This window comes from Anser anser (genome assembly GCF_964211835.1).
Source record: "Anser anser genome assembly, chromosome: 3".
NCBI lineage: Eukaryota > Metazoa > Chordata > Aves > Anseriformes > Anatidae > Anser > Anser anser.
In genome coordinates this window covers 119061901-119069845 of record NC_139722.1, presented here as the reverse complement: position 1 = coordinate 119069845, position 7945 = coordinate 119061901, and the positions used below count along the sequence as shown (strand labels likewise).

At 46.8% G+C, this 7945-nt stretch overlaps 1 long non-coding RNA gene across 1 annotated transcript; it reads left to right on the top strand.

Moving 5' to 3' along the window:
- Positions 1–3977: 3977 nt before the first annotated feature.
- Positions 3978–7629, top strand: LOC310896549. Its single transcript, XR_014581593.1, has 3 exons — positions 3978–4066; positions 6610–6678; positions 7512–7629. It is a non-coding gene; the product is annotated as an uncharacterized lncRNA (long non-coding RNA).
- The last annotated feature ends 316 nt before the right edge of the window (positions 7630–7945 follow it).

Genomic DNA, 7945 nt, shown 5'->3' with positions numbered 1-7945 from the left:
ACCTGAAACCAAGTACCGTAACCTGAACAGGACATCTCCCTTTGCCCTGTTGTTTTGCAAACTTCCCAAGGGGTTATATGGAGGAGAAGAGAAGTGCAGAGCTCAGCCAGGGGTGTTGAAGTGGCTGCAGGTCCTACAAGCAGCAGGAACAATGAGGAATGGCCTTCTCAAGGGGCTGTCATCACCTGCCACTTTCCACAGAGCTCATCGGAAATACTCAAGATCTAATTTTGCCTAAATCCTCTGGTGGTCACAGCCGATGCTCCTCTCTGTGCAGCTCCGAGCATGCTGGGTCCTGCTCGAGAAACAGCATCCAGAAGCTACCGAGTGGCCGGCACGAGTTAACCGGTAATAGCAGCAGGAGCCACTGAGTCTGTAAAGCAAAATCAATGATGCAGGATCTAAAAGCCGTACTAAATAACTCCTCAATAATCATAAATCTCGTTACCAACAGCTCTCAAGCTGCTTTATGATGGAAATGATGCTCTCGCTTTGCAGAGGGGAAAATTGAGGCGTCGAGGAACGAAGCGATTGTTCCTAGAGATGCAGGAGAGAAGCGAGGGGCTGGATTTCTGTGTCGGTGCGTTCTCCGCAGGGCTGCGTTGCCTCCCTCCCACGACTGAGCGGATCCGTGCGGGAGCAGCCTCGCTGGCATTTTGTGGCTCTCCAGCAGGTGTCTGGGGGAGCTTTTCCTGCTGGGCACCAGACTCTTGGTCTGCCCCTGCAGACAGGAGCCTGCCTGAGGGGTTTTGTCTCCTGCTTGGGTTCTGCACACGCAGCAGAAGCGAAGCAGTCTACGCATGGTTTAAGCCTCTGTTTTGCAGCAGGCAATGGGAACAGCAGCGCTCGGGAAGTGCTGATGCTTGATATACACAAGTAGCTGTGTGACTCCATCTGTGCTCGCTTGTCACTGTGTTTCTCTCTCTCAAAAAGCCAGCTTTTCTCTTAACTTACTTAAAAATGACATCTGCACAGGGCACAGGCAAGCCTGTGCAAGGAGCAGTCCCGTCACGGGGTTGCTGATGGGAAGCTGATGCCCCTTGAGAATTTGGGGTTGTTAGCGGCCATACATGGGTCAGGGCTAAGTTTCCCAGAATGGCTCCTGAGGTGCAGGGAGAAATTCAGGTGGAAAATCCCAAAAGTGCAGGGGCCCAGTTTCAAGCCAGAGCCTTTAACCCGTTTCTTACACACACACACACACACACACCCTTTTTTCCCTACTTATGTGTAAATTGGTTAAACCAGTATTTGCTTCACGCAAGGCAGTGATGATGAATGAACTCCTAAAGCACTGTGGCATGATTAAACAAGAAATGCCGCCCTGAGGGATGTGCTTCATGGCTTCAGGGTTTATGCTGGGGACAAAGAGGAGGAGAACACAGGCTGTGATGACCGCGCTGACGTTTTAATGAGGATGAGAATTATCTTTTGCAGCAAAAATCCTGACACTTCGGCTAATCACAAGGGCTCTCCTCTCTGCCTCGGCTTTGCGTCGGCAGAGGGCGGCAGAGATTGGAAGAAAACACCGCGACAAAAATCTGCAGCAGTGGCCAGGAAGGGGAGGGGGGAATTATCCTTGCTGTGCGTTTACACGAGCAACCTGCGTGTGCTAGGCGGGTGCAGGTCGCCCCCAGTCCCTCCTGGTTCCCAGCCAGCTCAGAAACCCCAGCGAGGGCTCAGCCCTGCATCGCTGATGAACTTCGAAGGAATGCAAATATATTTCTGTCCTTTTGGCCTGCGCTTTGCACCAGGATCTCGCTCCTGTCAGCTGGCTGGCAGGAGGAAAATGCAGTGGTTAAATATTTGCAGGGAATGGAAAAAAAAGCAATTCAGAATGACATCCGAGCCCCAGGCCTTGCTTTGAGCTGCCAGGAAAATAGAGCGTGCAAAATGCTCTCGGTGCCTCCTGCCCAGCGGAGGGAAAAGCCTCGAGGCGGGACCTTTCCCCCGGCAGCGATTTGGGTTCACGGCGTGGCGGCAGTCGGCCCCTTTCCCTCCGTTGGCTTCAGCAGCAGACACACAACCGAGACGGTGCCGGGCAGCTTCTGGTTGTCTCCTGGGGCTGGGCTCATGCGGGTGTGCAGCAGGGGAGCAGATCTCTGCAGCAGGGTAAAACACGGCACCAGCGAGTGCCACAGCACCTCAGCATCACCCCGTTTCTCAGGCTGCTGCACGTTGCTTTCTGGGGCAACGCCCAGCAAGACAGGCCAGGAAATGTTACCAGAAACCAAAGGGAAGGCACTGGGTAGCGACTGCCCCAGCTCTGCTTGCTGCCTGCTACCTCAAACATGGGGGAATTTCCTCATAAAGTGATTGAGCTTTACATTTCGGGAACACTACTTGCTGGGCTGTAGAACAGGGTCGTTAGGCCTCCAATTATTTCCACCGTATGACAATTATTAATTTAAATTATAACTTTTGCTTACTAGAAGCCGCAGCAGAAGGAAGGCACCAACGTTGCTTTTCTTTGGCGTGAGCCTCTCACTGAAGCAAAGCTGTCTGCTGAGGACTTGCAGATATATATTTGGCATATCTTTGAAGGATTAAACAGTCTAAAATATCCACTGGGCTGCTGACTGCTTTGGCACGGTGTCTCGACTGTTCAGATATGACTTTCAATTGTGCCTTTCGCTTGTGCTTTGTTATATTTTTTTTTTTGGCTTAGTTTATTGCTTCCAGGCAAGTTTCTGACAGTTGTCAGTATCCCAGGCAGAAAACCAAATGAAAAAGTACTGAAATCTCAGCTGCTGCAGCATCAGCCTCTGTAAGCTTTCAGGCATTTCTTACCACAAAAGGAAGGAGCAGGGTGCTTCTTGCCTCTCTGCGCTCCGATGGGGCATACCGGGATTGCATCCTTCCTCCTCCTTCCTCTGCATGGTTATTAAGCTCTTTTTTCCCCTCTGCCTCTTTGATGCAAGACTGACAAGCAGTCTCTAGATACGGATCTCCACATGAGTGGGCTCAGCACCATCTTTACCACAGTTTCTTGCTGCAGCTGGGTTTCAGGCTGAAAATGTTGGCAGCAGCTGTGGTAATGCTGAGGACGGGTGCTGGGGAGTTTCTGAGGCATATTCTGTACATGGGCCCTAAGGTGCTGAGCATGAGATAAATAAGCAGCCCTGCCAGGTGACAAGGGACTTAGCATATGGGGTTGAATGGTGTTTGTTGGCATCCAGGAAGATTTTTTGAAGATTTGGAGCAGATTTTTAAATGTAGGGCTCTAGCAAGGATACCCACTCTTCTGCCGAGGGCTCACTCATCCCTGGGAGCGATCCCACCTCTCCCAAGCATGTAAATATATACAAGGAGATACAACTGGCCAAAGCCCACAGGTATACGTATATTTGGGGTGAAAACTATTAGTGGGAATTCCGAAAAGTCTGTTAAAAAGAGATTTTAAGGATCAAAAAAAAAATTGTTTTTTTTTTAAGTTATTTACAATCTTATCTGGAGCTCAAAAGAAAACGGCCAGTTTTCCAGTTTTGAAGTTTTTGACTACAAACCTCATCAAATATGTATTGAGGAAATATTTCAGCATCTTTTCAGCATTCCCCCAGCAGGTCTCGCTGTGAATGCTGAAGGCTCATTTTAAAATTGGTTTCTGTAAACAAAGCAACATGCATCTCTGAAATTCATTTTCGCTGCATATTTTTTGTATTCAGGAAAAGTTCCCTCCCACAGCTGCTCACAGAAAGCAAACCACATGGGGTTAAGAGCCTGGCCTCAACAAATTTGTTTAAAAAAAAAATAATGCAAAGGAGTGTTTCAAAAATGGACGGCGCCTTTTAGCACACAGAAAGAGGTTTGACTATCAAACTTGAGTATTTGTAGTTAGCAGAATCTAAAATTTGTTCAAGCAGCTAGGCTTTAAGGGACACAGACACCATGAAACTCTGAGGCTGGTAAGGGAAGAACCCAGTGGTTTGCAATTAACAGCCAAGTCAACCAGAGGCAGCTGGGAGGGGGAGGGCTGTGCTCCTTTGTAAATGAGATGCCCTCAGCTGGGCAGGAGGGATGGTGGGAGAGGTGCAGGCTGTTTCAGAGAGGTGCTGTCAGGAGGATGGAGGTACTGGGGGCTGATAGGAGGGAGGGGATGAAAGTTGTGATGAAAAGTCTTTTTTTTTTTTTTTAAAGTTCTTTCAAATAATGTTTGTATTTATTTCATTTCTCCTTAGTGGATGCTATGTTGTTCTGGTCCATCAGATAGTAACTGCTGGCACAGACACTCAGAATTAGTGGGCAATGTGAAGTTACTTTTGGTGCACGTGAATGTTTCTGGTTGTCCCCCCATAATGGTTTTACAGCTCAGCAGCAGCTCCCTGTAACGTGCTAGGCTCCTCCTGTTTCTTTCAGCCAGTAGGTTGGAGCTGTGTTGCCCTAGCCCAGCAGACTCCTGTTCTTATAGTCCACTCCTCATCTTTCTGTGGCTCTTCCATCTTCTTTTTTTCAGGGCACCTGAGCTCCATCTCCCCTGTAAGCAGGGTGTCAGGTTTATGCTTACGGGTGGTAGGAGTGGGCTTCCTCACCTCTACTACCCCTTTGGGAATAGCACGCTACTTATTTCACTATATTTTTTTTTCACTATTTTATGTTTCTTGCTGCCTTTTTTTTTTTTTTAAATCTTCTGAGAGTCTCTAATGCTTATAATGACAATGTATTGTGGCTTAGTCTTGTTCAAGCTAAGTTCATTTTGGGGGATACCAGGGGAGTCCTTCACTGGGGATGAGGAAATCCTCCTTCCTCCAGCTCTTTAAAGCCTCTTTAGTTCTTTTTGCTGGAACTCTTCCCTGATCTGTTATTACAAATGAGATGTTCCTTGGAGCTATGGCAAGTGAGTTGTAGCAGTAGTAAGGGTAAATTAAATTTCCTGGGGTTCAATCTCAAACAATTCATAATCTGGGCTATTTGAGAGCCATTCAAAGGTCATAAGCCATAACCATATTTATTACTTCCATTGTGTTTACACCAGCTGAGGAATTCAACTTTTTGTACTGCCTGTTCTGTATTAACAAAAGAGAATAGATTGCTGTGACTGGAACAATATTTGTGTTGCAATTTGCCTTCAAAAAGTAGTTGTGAATAGCAAATGTATCGAAAATGAGAAGCAGGAAGAAAAAGCATATGCTTACATTTCAATTCATAAATATGTATTTCTTGGAACGGGGATATATGGGAAGAACTACGTGGACTGAATGTGGGAAGCCTGTAAGATTACCTGAGGTCAGAGGTGAGAGGACTTCTCGTCAGATGTATTTTGTTTTATGGCTGTTACAGAAGCTGCACTAATGTCATCCCCAAGTGATGACTTCTACTGTGTGCCTAGACAACATGATCAGAGCTTGTAAGTGCTTCAACAGCAACAGTGGAGGCAAGCTGGTGAAACTACCTTGTGGCTTAGAGAAGCCTCAGGGACAGAGGATCTGCACAAGGGCCACGTTGCATTTTGACGTCAGGTAGAAATGTGTGCATTTGGGTTGGGGGGGGGTGATGTAAAGGGGAATTAGCTGGCTTCACACACATCCCCATATGGGAGAAGAAAGGAGCACAATGGTGAGGTGTTGCAAAGCTTCAGCTCAAGATAGGCCTGAAGAAGTTTATAATCCAGTGAGGTCTCAGCCATCAAATGCGTTTTGGTGCACAGTTGTTATTGTGTCCTGCATTACCTGGTGAGTTTTGAATTTGTTACTCGGCACTGAGGCTTCCTCGGGTACTTCCCTTAGTTTAAACCAATCTTGAAGATTTCAGAAGTGTCTTAAACTTTGAAGGAAAATTGTAAAGGGTGACTAAGGCTAGATTACGGCCTGACTATCAGCCAAAACTGCTGTACAATGCCTCTAGTCTTCAGTTGCATGGATGTGCAGAGGTCCTCTTTCCAGCTCCTTTCAGTGTGGCTGACCTCTGCTTAATTCTTCTGCATTGGTTTTCTGCTTTGATTTATTTCTCACTTGTGCTGCCTGTATCAAGAGATCACGATTCTGCCTCAATCTGTTTGACCTCCTACCTGTAAGTTTTCTTTTTCTTGATACCCTTTCTGGCACACAGCTGATCCAGCTTTCCAGAAGGCTCCCTCACCTGGAGAATGGTGCTTTTCTCTCCGCTACCAAGGTCTCCCTCTATCACTTGATACCCTTTAACACTGTCCATCAAATCACCACTCAGCTTTTCAGTGACTAGTCCATTAGAACTGGCTATCCCTCCCCTTCAAGCTCAAGCCCTTCCTTCCTCTGGTGCCGATTTTAAGTTCTGCAGCTCGACTCCCCTTGTGATACCTACTTACGTATTCCTAAAAACTTCTTACACTGATGCTGCATCACACAACTCTCCTACTCGCTCTCTGGTGTACAAGTCTAGACACATACTCATCACCTTGCTTGACGGTGACAATAGTGAAAGGTGCTTCTCAACTCCAGCCAAACCCCTCAGCTTGTTCTTCTCATACCTGCCTTCATCTCACTGAGCTCAAGTCCAACGAATATGGAAACAATTCTTATTGTCCCTTCCAGGCCTTTTTTTTCCACTCTCCACTGGACAGCTTCCCCATCCTACCTATTGCTCAGCCTTGTAAACTGGGTGTCATTGATTCTCATCTGTTTCTTGGTCTATGTCCAGGTTTCCTGATAATCGTGCTGCCAGCTGAGGATGCTTGGGTGACTTTCAAGTGACTTCTGAAGCAAGAACGTATGTTGTCAGCATTCTCACAAGGGGAAAGCAAGATGAACAACTGGGGGGAAAAATACCTCCCAGGCATGAAGCTGCAATGTGGAGGTTGGGTCTGGGTGCTGCAGGATGAGCTGCAAGCTGTGGGAACTCGGAATTCGTGAGAGGCAAATGTTGGGCCTCACAACTTGGAGGAGTAAGTCATCTCTGAACACTTCCATAGGGACCTGCATGTGTTTGGCACCACACCTGCCTTGGGCTGATGAATGTTGGCTTTCATGGGGAATAAATCTTGGTGCTTACTTAGTCTTGCTGACTGCCCTGACTAAAGAACAAGCTGTCTTGGGGAGACCTTGAAACAAATGCCAATGCTTTCTTGTGGAAAATCTTGGGGAGTGGGGAATAAATATGGATTGTGGGTTTTACCCCTCTATTTTTGCAGAATCTGACTTACTGTTCTCTTCTGTTGTGGCCAAACTGGTATACCTCCCTTCCTATGTAGGAGGCCAAAACATAATGGGTGCTTCCAAGCTTTCGCTTACTACTGGAGCAGTTGGATGCAGCTGCTAAGTTTGAGGACCAAAAGGATGTTCAGTCAACACTGACTAAAACCCTGATGTGACTAGTAGTCAAACAGGCTCAAGAAACTTACATCTGTGCTGACTTGTGGTGTCCCAAATTGTGTGAGCTTGTCTAAGGCCAGACTGAATCAAACCCTTCTGACACTTCTGTACTTGGTTAGATGTGGTTATCTGAGGACAGCAGAGATAAAGCACTAATAAATATTCATGTTCAAACTATTGCAAAATACATGGCTCTTGCTAAGCTTGGTCTCTTTTCTGCTCTTTTTATAGTGGCAGACTGCCAGAGATGTTGCCCGTGTTCTTCAGTGTGTGCATTTGGTTTTTGCTCAGCACCTTCCCAGCTGTCATGAACCCATTTTGCTTACATACAGACCTGTTGCATCCATATCTATAACTTGCTATGTGACTTGGGACTCAGGAATATCTGTGTGGTGTGGATTTGGGGTTAGTGTTGCTTTTTTGTTTTGTTTTTAACCAAAAGCATGTGTTTAGTGGCTGGCTTCTACTGAGAGTCTAAGAGCTTAGCTCTGCCTTAGACCCCTTCTACCCTCACTTTCCATCTCAGTGCACCCAGCTGCTCTGACAGAAGCTGGCATCCAGGTTCTTCTCCTGGCACAGTATTGCTTGTTCAGTGAGGCTGCAGTAGCATTAAAAAGAAAAGATGAAAGAGCCCAGCCACTGGCTTCTGGCCTTAGGCTACCTGA